This window comes from Melospiza melodia, chromosome 1, assembly GCF_035770615.1.
Source record: "Melospiza melodia melodia isolate bMelMel2 chromosome 1, bMelMel2.pri, whole genome shotgun sequence".
Classification (NCBI taxonomy): Eukaryota; Metazoa; Chordata; class Aves; order Passeriformes; family Passerellidae; genus Melospiza; species Melospiza melodia.
Genome location: NC_086194.1, coordinates 68,027,744 through 68,044,686, shown reverse-complemented (window position 1 = coordinate 68,044,686; position 16,943 = coordinate 68,027,744).

The window sequence follows — 16,943 nt, the reverse complement described above, 5'->3', positions numbered from 1 at the left end:
ATGGCTGAGAGTGGCCGGCTGGCCCCTGAAAATCCACGATACACAGGATGGTTCCCAGATCCAAGGTGGCACCTGTGCCAAGTCGGGCTGATTTGATAGTACTAAGTAGCTCCTGCAATCTGCCATGCAGAAGCGGGGCAGCTTACTTTTGTTTGCCAGGGAAACGGGCCGAGGTTTGTGTTTGGGGGCCTATGGCTGAGAGTGACCGGCTGGCTCCTGAAAAGCTACAATAGGCAGGATGGTGACCAGACCCATGGTGGCACCAGTGCCAAGTTGGGCTGGTTTGATAGTACCAAGTGGTTCCTGCAATCTGCCATCCAGAAGCAGGGCAGCTGAGTTTTGTTTGCCAGAGAAAAGGGCCTTGGTTTGTGTTTGGGGGCATATGGCTGGGTGTGGCCAGCTGGCTCCTTAAAATGCACGATATGCAACATGGCTCCCAGACCCAAGGTGGCACAAGTGCCAAGTTGGGCTGGTTTGATAGTACCAAGTGGCTCCTGCAATCTTCCATGATCACGTGGAGAAATACTTTCTGGTTTCAGCCTCATGCTCTTTCTTCTCTCCCTCAACTTCTCTATCACCTCTCATCTGGTTCACATGCGCTGTCTTCAAGGTCCACAGGCTACTTTTCACAGAATCTTCTGGCCTGATGAAGTAAGGATGATGAATAGAACAGAGCTGGGATCTATTTTCCAGTTTGGATAAAATGCATTCTGCACACAAATCCAAGGAGAACGGGCTGCCCCGATGCCCAGAAAATCTTTCACTCCTGCTAGTGTTCTACGTCAACCGCAACTTAGTCTGAAAGAAAAGCTTTTTCTCTGAGAGCATCTGAGAGGTTTGCATGAAGCACTGATATCTGACATATGCAATTTTGAATAGGAGAGGAAAAAGAAAATGGCAAGGAGTTTTTAATTTTAGTGGTTTCAATTTTAATTTCCGTGCACTTTTTCAAAACTTGTCAGCTCAAATGCCCATCAACATCTTTTAGTCATCTGTAAGTCAGTATTCATATAAAATGTGCTTCAAATCCAAAGAATTTCAAATTTGCACTCCAAGCTTCTATGCCTAGATTTATGATTTCCTACACATATTAGATGAAAGGAAGGCCTTTTTTACTGTGGGAGTGCTGGAACACTGGAACAGGTTGCCCAGAGAAGTTGTGGGTGTCCCATCCCTGAAAGTATTCAAGGTCACCCTGGACGGGGCTTGGAGCAGCAACAAAGGAGAAGCTTGATGGTAGAGAAACAAAGTTGGACTATAGAAGAAACTCGGATTGAAGTATAGGATCAAGTTTTCTCTCAGCTCTTGGGGTAAATTCAAAGTTGTACAAAATGACATTTATCTGTGCTATTCACTACTGTAACAGAAAGTTTCATGAAAACTGTACAGAAGATAGTAAATTTTAAAAGAGATAAGAATTACAGCATAAAATCCATGGGATAGGTTACAACATGAGACACTCTCTAAGAGAAAATCTCTGTGTTTCAGCACTTCATCGGGGTAAGATTTCATGAAGTGCCAAAGAAGGCGGCAAAATATCATTCGGGACATTATTTACTGGAATTCAGCCTGGCCATTAGTAGGAACTGCCTTTGAACATATCATGTAGATATACCACACACACTTTCCCTTCACTGAAAAATTACTGTTTACAACAAATAAGCAATTGACGATCAAAATTGATTGAAAGCATCTTAAACATGTCAAGTATTTCATTGTAGATGATCTGTGATCCAAATGCTTCTTCCACCTTCGAGAGGGACAGAAGAATTCTTCCATATCATGATGGTTTAAAATTGTATCAACCAATGTTTTCTGCTGAAAAGATATCATCTATTTTTTTCTATTTTTGGAAGAAAATATTCCTAGACATACAACAGGTGAGAACTAAGTAATTTTAAAGAAACAAATGAAATGAAAATATTCTGTAAATAGAATGAAATGAAAAGCTGTGTTTTAAATAGGAGCTAAATATTAAACAGAATTTTTGTACCAGGCATTTGAATTACTGCACCAGCTCTTTTGCCCATCAAGAGAGGCATTTAGCATTTCAGTCTTTTCCAAGGTGTTCATGATCTGCTATGCTGATCTCTGTGTGTGCCTAGGTGTGTGTGGAGGGGGGGGCATATGAAGGGGAGTGTGTATGTTTGCTTTACAATTGTTGTGGCAGATTCATGCCTCAGCTCCACATTTTGTTTTAAAAAGGTCACACCGAGTGGATATGAAGTTTACTATCAACAAGAGATCGATTCCCAAATCATCCATTTGACTCTCCCTTATAAATCATGTGCTTTGTTGCATATTTTATCAAATATACTTTCAAGCCAGATGGAGGAAGGAGGATGTGGGAATCCCTCCACCATCTTGCAACTTTTATGTAAGTAGGTTTTCAAGAAAATCATCATTTCTCTTTTAAATATGTCTGGAACAGGCATGATGGTAGTGTCAACCTGTTGGAGTTTTTGTTGCTGGAAGAAGTTGTACAAAAGGATTGGTTTTTACATTGACCAGTTACTGAATCAAGCGCAGGAATACATTGGAAATTTAGCTGGGGGTTCCTTTTCCCAGCAGACTACTTCTAGAACGAGCTTGTACACTGAAGCTGACTCTTTTGCTCTCTTTTTGTTTCTTTCCTATTTTCTTGGCTTCTTTGCCACTATCTAGACAATTTTGGAACTTTGTTCCCAACTAAAATGGTTTCAATAGTCTGATTGTGATCATACATTTTTACAAGGAATTTTTAAAATCTTTCCTCGAGTCCAGAAAGTCAAGGACTTAGATCTTTTTCTTCCCTTATCAATATTGCCATGAAATTGATAAATAAAGACCAACTCTTTATTTTTGTTTTTAACCCACGTAGATAATTCCCATCCATTAATCCATTTTGTGGACCAATAGCTGCCATTCTGATGGAAGCTGTCACTTCTTAACAATAGGCATTCTGTGACTATGTTGACAGCACTTTGGGTGAAGATCCTAACTGGTCTTAGATATACATAGGGAGAAATTTGCTCAGCCAGTGTCAGTCTTAAGCATGCGTATCAGAAGATCTTTCTAGAGCTGGGAATTTTCCCATGAAAGGGATTCAGTTAGGGAAGAGACACTTGTGCCAGAGTTTTACATTCTTCTTGAACACTGCTTAAGGAACTTAGATGCCATGTCCATTTGGATCTCTGTCTGCACAGAACTTTGTCATGCCAGTGCTTTGAAATGCATCTTGAAGAGAATTCACTAGCACAGAATGAAAGAGAGTGGAAGGGGTTGGTGGGGCTAACCAGGCCCAACCCCCCTGCCTAAACCAGGATACCTAGAGCCTCTTGCCCAGGATTCTATCTGGGTGTACTTTTAATGTCTTCAAAGATCCAGGCTCCACAATCTTTCTGGGCAGTCTGTGCCGTGGTTCAGTCACCCTGACAGTAAAGAAACATTTACTGATGTTCAAAGGCAATCTCCTGTATTTCAGTGTGTGCCCACTGCCTCTTGTCTTTTCCCTCAGCATCACTGAAAAGACACTGATTCCCTCCCCTTTGCACTATTGCTTCCATATGTATGTGTGATGCCATGTAGAGGTATGTCAAAAACCTCCCTGAAGCCCAGGCAGATAATATTCCCTTCATCTACCAGTCAAGTTGATTCATCAGAGGAGTTTAAAGTGATGTTCAGCATGAAATTCCCCTGAAAAATCATGCTAACTACATTATTTGGTCATCTGTCATGTGCCTGGCAAGGATTTCCAGGAAGAGCTGCTTCATCAACTTCCTGGGGATAAAAAAGAGGCTGGCTGGTTTGTACTATGGCGAGTCCTCTTAATTGCCTTTTTTGAAGATGGGTGTCATTTGCTAACATCCACTCTTTAGCCTCTCTTGTCGTCTACATCTTAGCAAAACGCTTTTCCACTATGTCTGGCTAGGAAAAACTGTGCCAGCACAGAAAACATCTCCCATCGTGTTCTAGAAGTTGCACGGATGTCTGCCAAGTGTTTGGCAGGAAGAAAAGAAAAGTTGTCCAAAACAGCTTCCAATCGAATGTTCCTGTGATTGGAAAAGTCAGGAGAGTGCAAAGGTACTGTTTTCTATCAGTTGGCAAGGTGCGCACACAATCCCAGTGTTGTACAGCTTGCTTCTTCACCTTCCCGAAGCTGCCGCTCTCGCCGGCTGCCGGAGCCCAAGAAGCGGCTTCTTCGCGCAAAGACGATTGTGCCGCTCACAGTGCTCTCCTTAGCGCGGCTTCTGCCGAAAGACGCCCGGCAGCGGCTCTTACCTCCGGAGAGCATCCTACCTTCGTCTTTAGCTCCTCTTCTCATCTACACCTCGGCAAAAAGCTTTTCCACTATGTCTGGCTAGGAAAAACTGTGCCAGCACAGAAAACATCTCCCATCGTGTTCTAGAAGTTGCACGGATGTCTGCCAAGTGTTTGGCAGGAAGAAAAGAAAAGTTGTCCAAAACAGCTTCCAATCGAATGTTCCTGTGATTGGAAAAGTCAGGAGAGTGCAAAGGTACTGTTTTCTATCAGTTGGCAAGGTGCGCACACAATCCCAGTGTTGTACAGCTTGCTTCTTCACCTTCCCGAAGCTGCCGCTCTCGCCGGCTGCCGGAGCCCAAGAAGCGGCTTCTTCGCGCAAAGACGATTGTGCCGCTCACAGGGCTCTCCTTAGCGCGGCTTCTGCCGAAAGACGCCCGGCAGCGGCTCTTACCTCCGGAGAGCATCCTACCTTCGTCTTTCTCGTCTTTTGTAGTCTACATCTTAGCAAAACGCTTTTCCACTATGTCTGGCTAGGAAAAACTGTGCCAGCACAGAAAACATCTCCCATCGTGTTCTAGAAGTTGCACGGATGTCTGCCAAGTGTTTGGCAGGAAGAAAAGAAAAGTTGTCCAAAACAGCTTCCAATCGAATGTTCCTGTGATTGGAAAAGTCAGGAGAGTGCAAAGGTACTGTTTTCTATCAGTTGGCAAGGTGCGCACACAATCCCAGTGTTGTACAGCTTGCTTCTTCACCTTCCCGAAGCTGCCGCTCTCGCCGGCTGCCGGAGCCCAAGAAGCGGCTTCTTCGCGCAAAGACGATTGTGCCGCTCACAGTGCTCTCCTTAGCGCGGCTTCTGCCGAAAGACGCCCGGCAGCGGCTCTTACCTCCGGAGAGCATCCTACCTTCGTCTTTCGCGTCTTTTGTAGTCTACATCTTAGCAAAACGCTTTTCCACTATGTCTGGCTAGGAAAAACTGTGCCAGCACAGAAAACATCTCCCATCGTGTTCTAGAAGTTGCACGGATGTCTGCCAAGTGTTTGGCAGGAAGAAAAGAAAAGTTGTCCAAAACAGCTTCCAATCGAATGTTCCTGTGATTGGAAAAGTCAGGAGAGTGCAAAGGTACTGTTTTCTATCAGTTGGCAAGGTGCGCACACAATCCCAGTGTTGTACAGCTTGCTTCTTCACCTTCCCGAAGCTGCCGCTCTCGCCGGCTGCCGGAGCCCAAGAAGCGGCTTCTTCGCGCAAAGACGATTGTGCCGCTCACAGTGCTCTCCTTAGCGCGGCTTCTGCCGAAAGACGCCCGGCAGCGGCTCTTACCTCCGGAGAGCATCCTACCTTCGTCTTTCGCGTCTTTTGTAGTCTACATCTTAGCAAAACGCTTTTCCACTATGTCTGGCTAGGAAAAACTGTGCCAGCACAGAAAACATCTCCCATCGTGTTCTAGAAGTTGCACGGATGTCTGCCAAGTGTTTGGCAGGAAGAAAAGAAAAGTTGTTCAAAACAGCTTCCAATCGAATGTTCCTGTGATTGGAAAAGTCAGGAGAGTGCAAAGGTACTGTTTTCTATCAGTTGGCAAGGTGCGCACACAATCCCAGTGTTGTACAGCTTGCTTCTTCACCTTCCCGAAGCTGCCGCTCTCGCCGGCTGCCGGAGCCCAAGAAGCGGCTTCTTCGCGCAAAGACGATTGTGCCGCTCACAGTGCTCTCCTTAGCGCGGCTTCTGCCGAAAGACGCCCGGCAGCGGCTCTTACCTCCGGAGAGCATCCTACCTTCGTCTTTCGCGTCTTTTGTAGTCTACATCTTAGCAAAACGCTTTTCCACTATGTCTGGCTAGGAAAACCCGTGCCAGCACAGAAAACATCTCCCATCGTTTTCTAGAAGTTGCACGGATGTCTGCCAAGTGTTTGGCAGGAAGAAAAGAAAAGTTGTCCAAAACAGCTTCCAATCGAATGTTCCTGTGATTGGAAAAGTCAGGAGAGTGCAAAGGTACTGTTTTCTATCAGTTGGCAAGGTGCGCACACAATCCCAGTGTTGTACAGCTTGCTTCTTCACCTTCCCGAAGCTGCCACTCTCAGGAGGTAAGAGCCGCTGCCGGGCGTCTTTCGGCAGAAGCCGCGCTAAGGAGAGCACTGTGAGCGGCACAATCGTCTTTGCGCGAAGAAGCCGCTTCTTGGGCTCCGGCAGCCGGCGAGAGCGGCAGCTTCGGGAAGGTGAAGAAGCAAGCTGTACAACACTGGGATTGTGTGCGCACCTTGCCAATTGATAGAAAACAGTACCTTTGCACTCTCCTGACTTTTCCAATCACAGGAACATTCGATTGGAAGCTTTTTTGGACAACTTTTCTTTTCTTCCTGCCAAACACTTGGCAGACATCCGTGCAACTTCTAGAACACGATGGGAGATGTTTTCTGTGCTGGCACAGTTTTTCCTAGCCAGACATAGTGGAAAAGCGTTTTGCTAAGATGTAGACTACAAAAGACGAGAAAGACGAAGGTAGGATGCTCTCCGGAGGTAAGAGCCGCTGCCGGGCGTCTTTCGGCAGAAGCCGCGCTAAGGAGAGCACTGTGAGCGGCACAATCGTCTTTGCGCGAAGAAGCCGCTTCTTGGGCTCCGGCAGCCGGCGAGAGCGGCAGCTTCGGGAAGGTGAAGAAGCAAGCTGTACAACACTGGGATTGTGTGCGCACCTTGCCAACTGATAGAAAACAGTACCTTTGCACTCTCCTGACTTTTCCAATCACAGGAACATTCGATTGGAAGCTGTTTTGGACAACTTTTCTTTTCTTCCTGCCAAACACTTGGCAGACATCCGTGCAACTTCTAGAACACGATGGGAGATGTTTTCTGTGCTGGCACAGTTTTTCCTAGCCAGACATAGTGGAAAAGCGTTTTGCTAAGATGTAGACTACAAAAGACGCGAAAGACGAAGGTAGGATGCTCTCCGGAGGTAAGAGCCGCTGCCGGGCGTCTTTCGGCAGAAGCCGCGCTAAGGAGAGCCCTGTGAGCGGCACAATCGTCTTTGCGCGAAGAAGCCGCTTCTTGGGCTCCGGCAGCCGGCGAGAGCGGCAGCTTCGGGAAGGTGAAGAAGCAAGCTGTACAACACTGGGATTGTGTGCGCACCTTGCCAACTGATAGAAAACAGTACCTTTGCACTCTCCTGACTTTTCCAATCACAGGAACATTCGATTGGAAGCTGTTTTGGACAACTTTTCTTTTCTTCCTGCCAAACACTTGGCAGACATCCGTGCAACTTCTAGAACACGATGGGAGATGTTTTCTGTGCTGGCACAGTTTTTCCTAGCCAGACATAGTGGAAAAGCGTTTTGCTAAGATGTAGACTACAAAAGACGCGAAAGACGAAGGTAGGATGCTCTCCGGAGGTAAGAGCCGCTGCCGGGCGTCTTTCGGCAGAAGCCGCGCTAAGGAGAGCACTGTGAGCGGCACAATCGTCTTTGCGCGAAGAAGCCGCTTCTTGGGCTCCGGCAGCCGGCGAGAGCGGCAGCTTCGGGAAGGTGAAGAAGCAAGCTGTACAACACTGGGATTGTGTGCGCACCTTGCCAACTGATAGAAAACAGTACCTTTGCACTCTCCTGACTTTTCCAATCACAGGAACATTCGATTGGAAGCTGTTTTGGACAACTTTTCTTTTCTTCCTGCCAAACACTTGGCAGACATCCGTGCAACTTCTAGAACACGATGGGAGATGTTTTCTGTGCTGGCACAGTTTTTCCTAGCCAGACATAGTGGAAAAGCGTTTTGCTAAGATGTAGACTACAAAAGACGAGAAAGACGAAGGTAGGATGCTCTCCGGAGGTAAGAGCCGCTGCCGGGCGTCTTTCGGCAGAAGCCGCGCTAAGGAGAGCACTGTGAGCGGCACAATCGTCTTTGCGCGAAGAAGCCGCTTCTTGGGCTCCGGCAGCCGGCGAGAGCGGCAGCTTCGGGAAGGTGAAGAAGCAAGCTGTACAACACTGGGATTGTGTGCGCACCTTGCCAACTGATAGAAAACAGTACCTTTGCACTCTCCTGACTTTTCCAATCACAGGAACATTCGATTGGAAGCTGTTTTGGACAACTTTTCTTTTCTTCCTGCCAAACACTTGGCAGACATCCGTGCAACTTCTAGAACACGATGGGAGATGTTTTCTGTGCTGGCACAGTTTTTCCTAGCCAGACATAGTGGAAAAGCGTTTTGCTAAGATGTAGACGACAAGAGAGGCTAAAGAGTGGATGTTAGCAAATGACACCCATCTTCAAAAAAGGCAATTAAGAGGACTCGCCATAGTACAAACCAGCCAGCCTCTTTTTTATCCCCAGGAAGTTGATGAAGCAGCTCTTCCTGGAAATCCTTGCCAGGCACATGACAGATGACCAAATAATGTAGTTAGCATGATTTTTCAGGGGAATTTCATGCTGAACATCACTTTAAACTCCTCTGATGAATCAACTTGACTGGTAGATGAAGGGAATATTATCTGCCTGGGCTTCAGGGAGGTTTTTGACATACCTCTACATGGCATCACACATACATATGGAAGCAATAGTGCAAAGGGGAGGGAATCAGTGTCTTTTCAGTGATGCTGAGGGAAAAGACAAGAGGCAGTGGGCACACACTGAAATACAGGAGATTGCCTTTGAACATCAGTAAATGTTTCTTTACTGTCAGGGTGACTGAACCACGGCACAGACTGCCCAGAAAGATTGTGGAGCCTGGATCTTTGAAGACATTAAAAGTACACCCAGATAGAATCCTGGGCAAGAGGCTCTAGGTATCCTGGTTTAGGCAGGGGGGTTGGGCCTGGTTAGCCCCACCAACCCCTTCCACTCTCTTTCATTCTGTGCTAGTGAATTCTCTTCAAGATGCATTTCAAAGCGCTGGCATGACAAAGTTCTGTGCAGACAGAGATCCAAATGGACATGGCATCTAAGTTCCTTAAGCAGTGTTCAAGAAGAATGTAAAACTCTGGCACAAGTGTCTCTTCCCTAACTGAATCCCTTTCATGGGAAAATTCCCAGCTCTAGAAAGATCTTCTGATACGCATGCTTAAGACTGACACTGGCTGAGCAAATTTCTCCCTATGTATATCTAAGACCAGTTAGGATCTTCACCCAAAGTGCTGTCAACATAGTCACAGAATGCCTATTGTTAAGAAGTGACAGCTTCCATCAGAATGGCAGCTATTGGTCCACAAAATGGATTAATGGATGGGAATTATCTACGTGGGTTAAAAACAAAAATAAAGAGTTGGTCTTTATTTATCAATTTCATGGCAATATTGATAAGGGAAGAAAAAGATCTAAGTCCTTGACTTTCTGGACTCGAGGAAAGATTTTAAAAATTCCTTGTAAAAATGTATGATCACAATCAGACTATTGAAACCATTTTAGTTGGGAACAAAGTTCCAAAATTGTCTAGATAGTGGCAAAGAAGCCAAGAAAATAGGAAAGAAACAAAAAGAGAGCAAAAGAGTCAGCTTCAGTGTACAAGCTCGTTCTAGAAGTAGTCTGCTGGGAAAAGGAACCCCCAGCTAAATTTCCAATGTATTCCTGCGCTTGATTCAGTAACTGGTCAATGTAAAAACCAATCCTTTTGTACAACTTCTTCCAGCAACAAAAACTCCAACAGGTTGACACTACCATCATGCCTGTTCCAGACATATTTAAAAGAGAAATGATGATTTTCTTGAAAACCTACTTACATAAAAGTTGCAAGATGGTGGAGGGATTCCCACATCCTCCTTCCTCCATCTGGCTTGAAAGTATATTTGATAAAATATGCAACAAAGCACATGATTTATAAGGGAGAGTCAAATGGATGATTTGGGAATCGATCTCTTGTTGATAGTAAACTTCATATCCACTCGGTGTGACCTTTTTAAAACAAAATGTGGAGCTGAGGCATGAATCTGCCACAACAATTGTAAAGCAAACATACACACTCCCCTTCATATGCCCCCCCCTCCACACACACCTAGGCACACACAGAGATCAGCATAGCAGATCATGAACACCTTGGAAAAGACTGAAATGCTAAATGCCTCTCTTGATGGGCAAAAGAGCTGGTGCAGTAATTCAAATGCCTGGTACAAAAATTCTGTTTAATATTTAGCTCCTATTTAAAACACAGCTTTTCATTTCATTCTATTTACAGAATATTTTCATTTCATTTGTTTCTTTAAAATTACTTAGTTCTCACCTGTTGTATGTCTAGGAATATTTTCTTCCAAAAATAGAAAAAAATAGATGATATCTTTTCAGCAGAAAACATTGGTTGATACAATTTTAAACCATCATGATATGGAAGAATTCTTCTGTCCCTCTCGAAGGTGGAAGAAGCATTTGGATCACAGATCATCTACAATGAAATACTTGACATGTTTAAGATGCTTTCAATCAATTTTGATCGTCAATTGCTTATTTGTTGTAAACAGTAATTTTTCAGTGAAGGGAAAGTGTGTGTGGTATATCTACATGATATGTTCAAAGGCAGTTCCTACTAATGGCCAGGCTGAATTCCAGTAAATAATGTCCCGAATGATATTTTGCCGCCTTCTTTGGCACTTCATGAAATCTTACCCTGATGAAGTGCTGAAACACAGAGATTTTCTCTTAGAGAGTGTCTCATGTTGTAACCTATCCCATGGATTTTATGCTGTAATTCTTATCTCTTTTAAAATTTACTATCTTCTGTACAGTTTTCATGAAAATTTCTGTTACAGTAGTGAATAGCACAGATAAATGTCATTTTGTACAACTTTGAATTTACCCCAAGAGCTGAGAGAAAACTTGATCCTATACTTCAATCCGAGTTTCTTCTATAGTCCAACTTTGTTTCTCTACCATCAAGCTTCTCCTTTGTTGCTGCTCCAAGCCCCGTCCAAGGTGACCTTGAATACTTTCAGGGATGGGACACCCACAACTTCTCTGGGCAACCTGTTCCAGTGTTCCAGCACTCCCACAGTAAAAAAGGCCTTCCTTTCATCTAATATGTGTAGGAAATCATAAATCTAGGCATAGAAGCTTGGAGTGCAAATTTGAAATTCTTTGGATTTGAAGCACATTTTATATGAATACTGACTTACAGATGACTAAAAGATGTTGATGGGCATTTGAGCTGACAAGTTTTGAAAAAGTGCACGGAAATTAAAATTGAAACCACTAAAATTAAAAACTCCTTGCCATTTTCTTTTTCCTCTCCTATTCAAAATTGCATATGTCAGATATCAGTGCTTCATGCAAACCTCTCAGATGCTCTCAGAGAAAAAGCTTTTCTTTCAGACTAAGTTGCGGTTGACGTAGAACACTAGCAGGAGTGAAAGATTTTCTGGGCATCGGGGCAGCCCGTTCTCCTTGGATTTGTGTGCAGAATGCATTTTATCCAAACTGGAAAATAGATCCCAGCTCTGTTCTATTCATCATCCTTACTTCATCAGGCCAGAAGATTCTGTGAAAAGTAGCCTGTGGACCTTGAAGACAGCGCATGTGAACCAGATGAGAGGTGATAGAGAAGTTGAGGGAGAGAAGAAAGAGCATGAGGCTGAAACCAGAAAGTATTTCTCCACGTGATCATGGAAGATTGCAGGAGCCACTTGGTACTATCAAACCAGCCCAACTTGGCACTTGTGCCACCTTGGGTCTGGGAGCCATGTTGCATATCGTGCATTTTAAGGAGCCAGCTGGCCACACCCAGCCATATGCCCCCAAACACAAACCAAGGCCCTTTTCTCTGGCAAACAAAACTCAGCTGCCCTGCTTCTGGATGGCAGATTGCAGGAACCACTTGGTACTATCAAACCAGCCCAACTTGGCACTGGTGCCACCATGGGTCTGGTCACCATCCTGCCTATTGTAGCTTTTCAGGAGCCAGCCGGTCACTCTCAGCCATAGGCCCCCAAACACAAACCTCGGCCCGTTTCCCTGGCAAACAAAAGTAAGCTGCCCCGCTTCTGCATGGCAGATTGCAGGAGCTACTTAGTACTATCAAATCAGCCCGACTTGGCACAGGTGCCACCTTGGATCTGGGAACCATCCTGTGTATCGTGGATTTTCAGGGGCCAGCCGGCCACTCTCAGCCATATGCCCCCAAAAACAAACCACGGACCTTTTCTCTGGCAAACAAAAATCAGCTGCCCCACTTCTGGATGGCAGATTGCAGGAGCCACTTGGGACTATCACACCAGCACAACATGGCACTGCTGCCACCTTGGATCTGGGAACAATCCTGCGTATCGTACATATTCAGGAACCAGCCGAACACTCCCAGCCACAGGCCCCCAAACACAAACAACGGCCCTTTTCTCTGGCAAACAAAACTCAACTGCCCCTCTTCTGGATGGCAAATTGCAGGACGCACTTGGTACTACAAAAAGAGCCCGACTTGGCAGTGGTGCCACCTTGGCTCTGGGAACCATCCTGCGTATCGAGCATTTTAAGGAGCCAGCCGGCAATTCCCAGCCGTATGCCCCAAAAAGAAACCATGGACCTTTTCTCTGGCAAAAAAAACTCAGCTGTCCCGCTTCTGGATGGCAGATTGCAGGAGTTACTTTGAACCATACAACCAGCCTTACTTGGCACTGGTGCCACCTTGGATCTGGGAACCATCCTGCCTATCGTTGATTTTCAGGGGCCAGCCGGCCACTCTCAGCCATAGGCCCCCAAACACAAACCACAGCCCTTTTCTCTAGCAAACAAAATTCAACTGCCCCGCTTCTGGATGGCAAATTGCAGGAGCCACTGGGTACTACAAAAACAGCCTGACTTGGCACTGGTGCCACCTTGGATCTGGGAACCATGCGGCGTATCGTGCATTTTAAGGAGCCAGGTGGCCACTCCCAGCCATATGCCCCCAAACACAACCCACGGCCCTTTTCTCTGGCAAACAAAACTCAGCTGCCCCGCTTCTGGATGGCAGATTGCAGGAGACACTTGGTACTATCAAACCAGCCCGACTTGGCACTGGTGCCACCTTGGGTCTGGGAACCATCCTGCGTATTGTGGATTGTCAGGAGACAGCCAACCACTCTCGGCCACAGAGCCCAATCAAAAACAAAGGTCCGTTTCCCTAGCAAAAAAAACTCAGCTGCCCCGCTTCTGGATGGGAGATTGCAGGAGGCACTTGACACTGTCAAACGAGCCCCACTTGGCACTGGTGCCACCTTGGGTCTGGGAACCATGCTGCGTATCGTGGATTTTCAGGAGCCAGCCGGCCACTGCCAGCCATAGGCCCCCAAACACAAACCACAGCCTTTTTCTCTGGCAAACAAAACTCAGCTGCCCCGCTTCTGGATGGCAGATTGCAGGAGCCACTTGGTACTATAAAAACAGCCCGACTTGGCACTGGTGCCCCCTTGGGTCTGGGAACCATCCTGCGTATCGATCTTTTTAATGAGACAGCCGGCCACTCCCAGCCATATGCCCCCAAACACAACCCACGGCCCTTTTCTCTGGCAAACAAAACTCAACTGCACCGCTTCTGGATGGCAGATTGCAGGAGCCACTTGGTACTATCAAACCAGCCCGACTTGGCACTGGTGCCACCTTGGGTCTGGGAACCATCCTGCGTATTGTAGGTTGTCAGGAGCCAGCCGAACACTCTCGGCCACAGACCCCAATTAAAAACAACGGCCCGTTTCACAGGCAAACAAAAATCAGCTGCCCCGCTTCTGGATGGGAGATTGCAGGAGCCACTGGGTACTATAAAACCAGCCCTACTTGGCACTGATGCCACCTTGGGTCTGGGAACCATGCTGTGTATCATGGATTTTCAGGAGCCAGCCGGCCACTGCCAGCCACAGGCCCCGAAACACAAACAACAGCCTTTTTGTCTGGCAAACAAAATTCAGCTGCCCCGCTTCTGGATGGCAGATTGCAGGAACCACTTGGTACTAACAAACCAGCCCGACTTGGCACTGGTGCCACCTTGGGTCTGGGAACCATCCTGCGTATCGTGGATTCTAAGGAGCCAGCTGGCCACTCCCAGCCACAGGCCCCAAAACACACACAACGGCGCTTTTCCCTGGAAAACAAAACTCGCCTGCCAACATTTTGATGGCAGATTGCAGGAGCCACTTGGTACTATCAAACCAGCCCAACTTGGCACTGGTGCCACCATGGGTCTGGTCACCATCCTGCCTATCGTAGCTTTTCAGGAGCCAGCCGGTCACTCCCAGCCATAGGCCCCCAGACACAAACCTCGGCCTGTTTCCCTGGCACACAAAAGTAAGCTACCGCACTTCTGGATGGCAGATTGCAGGAGCCACTTTGCACCATCAAACCAGCCCGACTTGGCACTGGTGCCACCTCTGGTCTGGGAACCATGCTGCGTATCGTGGATTCTAAGGAGCCAGCCGGTCACTCCCAGCCATAGGCCCCCAAAAAAAACCTCGGTCCGTTTCCCTGGCAAACAAAAGTAAGCTTCCCCGCTTCTGGATGGCAGATTGCAGGAGCCACTTGGTACTATCAAACCAGCCCGACTTGGCACTAGTGCCACCTTGGGTCTGGGAACCATCCTGCGTATCGTGTGTTCTAAGGAGCCAGCCGGCCACTCCCACCCACAGTCCCCCAAACACAAACAACGGCGCTTTTCCCTGGAAAACAAAACTCGCCTGCCAACTTTTTGATGGCAGATTGCAGGAGCCACTTGGTACTATCAAACCAGCCCAACTTGGCACTGGTGCCACCATGGATCTGGTCACCATCCTGCCTATCGTAGCTTTTCAGGAGCCAGCCGGTCACTCCTAGCCCTAGGCCCCCAGTCATAAACCTCGGCCCGTTTCCCTGGCACACAAAGGTAAGCTACCCCGCTTCAGGATGGCAGATTGCAGGAACCACTTGGCACCATCAAACCAGCCCGACGTGGCACTGGTGCCACCTTGGGTCTGGGAACCAGCCTGCGTATCGTGTGTTCTAAGGAGCCAGCCGGCCACTCCCAGCCACAGTCCCCCAAACACAAACAACGGCGCTTTTCCCTGGAAAACAAAACTCGCCTGCCAACTTTTTGATGGCAGATTGCAGGAGCCACTTGGTACTATCAAACCAGCCCAACTTGGCACTGGTGCCACCATGGGTCTGGTCACCATCCTGCCTATCGTAGCTTTTCAGGAGCCAGGCGGTCACTCCCAGCCATAGGCCCCCAGACACAAACCTCGGCCCGTTTCCCTGGCAAACAAAAGTAAGCTGCCCCGCTTCTGCATGGCACATTGCAGGTGCTATTTAGTACTATCAAACCAGCCCGACCTGGCACTGGTGCCACCTCAGGTCTGGGAACCATCCTGCCCATCGTGGATTTTCAGGGGCCAGACGGCCACTATCAGCCATATGCCCCCAAAAACAAACCACGGCCCTTTTCTCTGGTAAACAAAACTCAACTGCCCCTCTTCTGGATGGCAAATTTTAGGACGCACTTTGTACTACGAAAACCGCCCGACTTGGCACTGGTGCCACCTTGGGTCAGGGAACCATCCTGCCTATCGTAGCTTTTTAAGGAGCCAGCAGGCCACGCCCAGCCATATACCCCCAAAAACAAACCACGGACCATTTCTCTTGGAAACAAAAATCCGCTGCCCCGCGTCAGGATGGCAGATTGCAGGAGCCACTTTGCACCATCAAACCACCCCGACTTGGCACTGGTGCCATCTTGGATCTGGGAACCATCCTGCCTATCGTAGCTTTTCAGGAGCCAGCCGGTTACTCCCAACCATAGGCCCCCAGACAGAAAGCTCTGCCCGTTTCCCTGGCAAACAAAAGTAAGCTACCCCGCTTCTGGATGGCAGATTGCAGGAGCCACTTGGTACTATCAAACCAGCCCAACTTGACACTGGTGCCACTTTGGGTCTGGGAACCATGCTGCGTAACGTAGATTCTAAGGCGCCAGGCGGCCACTCCCAGCCACAGGCCCCCAAATACAAACAACGGCGCTTTTCCCTGGAAAACAAAACTCGCCTGCAAGCTTTTTGATGGCAGATTGCAGGAGCCACTTGGTACTATCAAACCAGCCCAACTTGGCACTGGTGCCACCATGGGTCTGGTCACCATCCTGCCTATCGTAGCTTTTCAGGAGCCAGCCGGTCACTCCCAGCCATAGGCCCCCAGACACAAACCTCGGCCCGTTTCCCTGGCAAACAAAACTAAGTTATCCCGCATGTGGATGGCAGATTGCAGGAGCCACTTTGCACCATCAAACCAGCAAAACTTGGCACTGGTGCCACCTCTGGTCTGGGAACCATCCTCCGTATCGTGGATTCTAAGGAGCCAGCCGGCCACTCCCAGCCACAGGCCCCCAAACAAAAACAACGGCGCTTTTCCCTGGATAACAAACTCGCGTGCCAACTTTTTGATGGCAGATTGCAGGAGCCACTTGGTACTATCAAATCAGCCCAACTTGGCACTGGTGCCACCTTGGGTCTGGTCACCATCCTGCCTATCATAGCTTTTCAGGAGCCAGCCGGTCACTCCCAGCCATAGGCCCCCAGACACAAAGCTCGGCCCGTTTCCCTGGCAAACAAAATTAAGCTACCCCGCTTCTGGATGGCAGATTGCAGGAGTCACTTTGCACCATCAAACTAGCCCGACTTGGCACTGGTGCAACGTCTGGTCTGGGAACCATCCTGCGTATCGTGGATTCTAAGGAGCCAGCCGGCCACTCCCAGCCACAGGCCCCCAAACAAAAACAACGGCGCTTTTCCCTGGAAAACAAAACTCGCCTGCCAA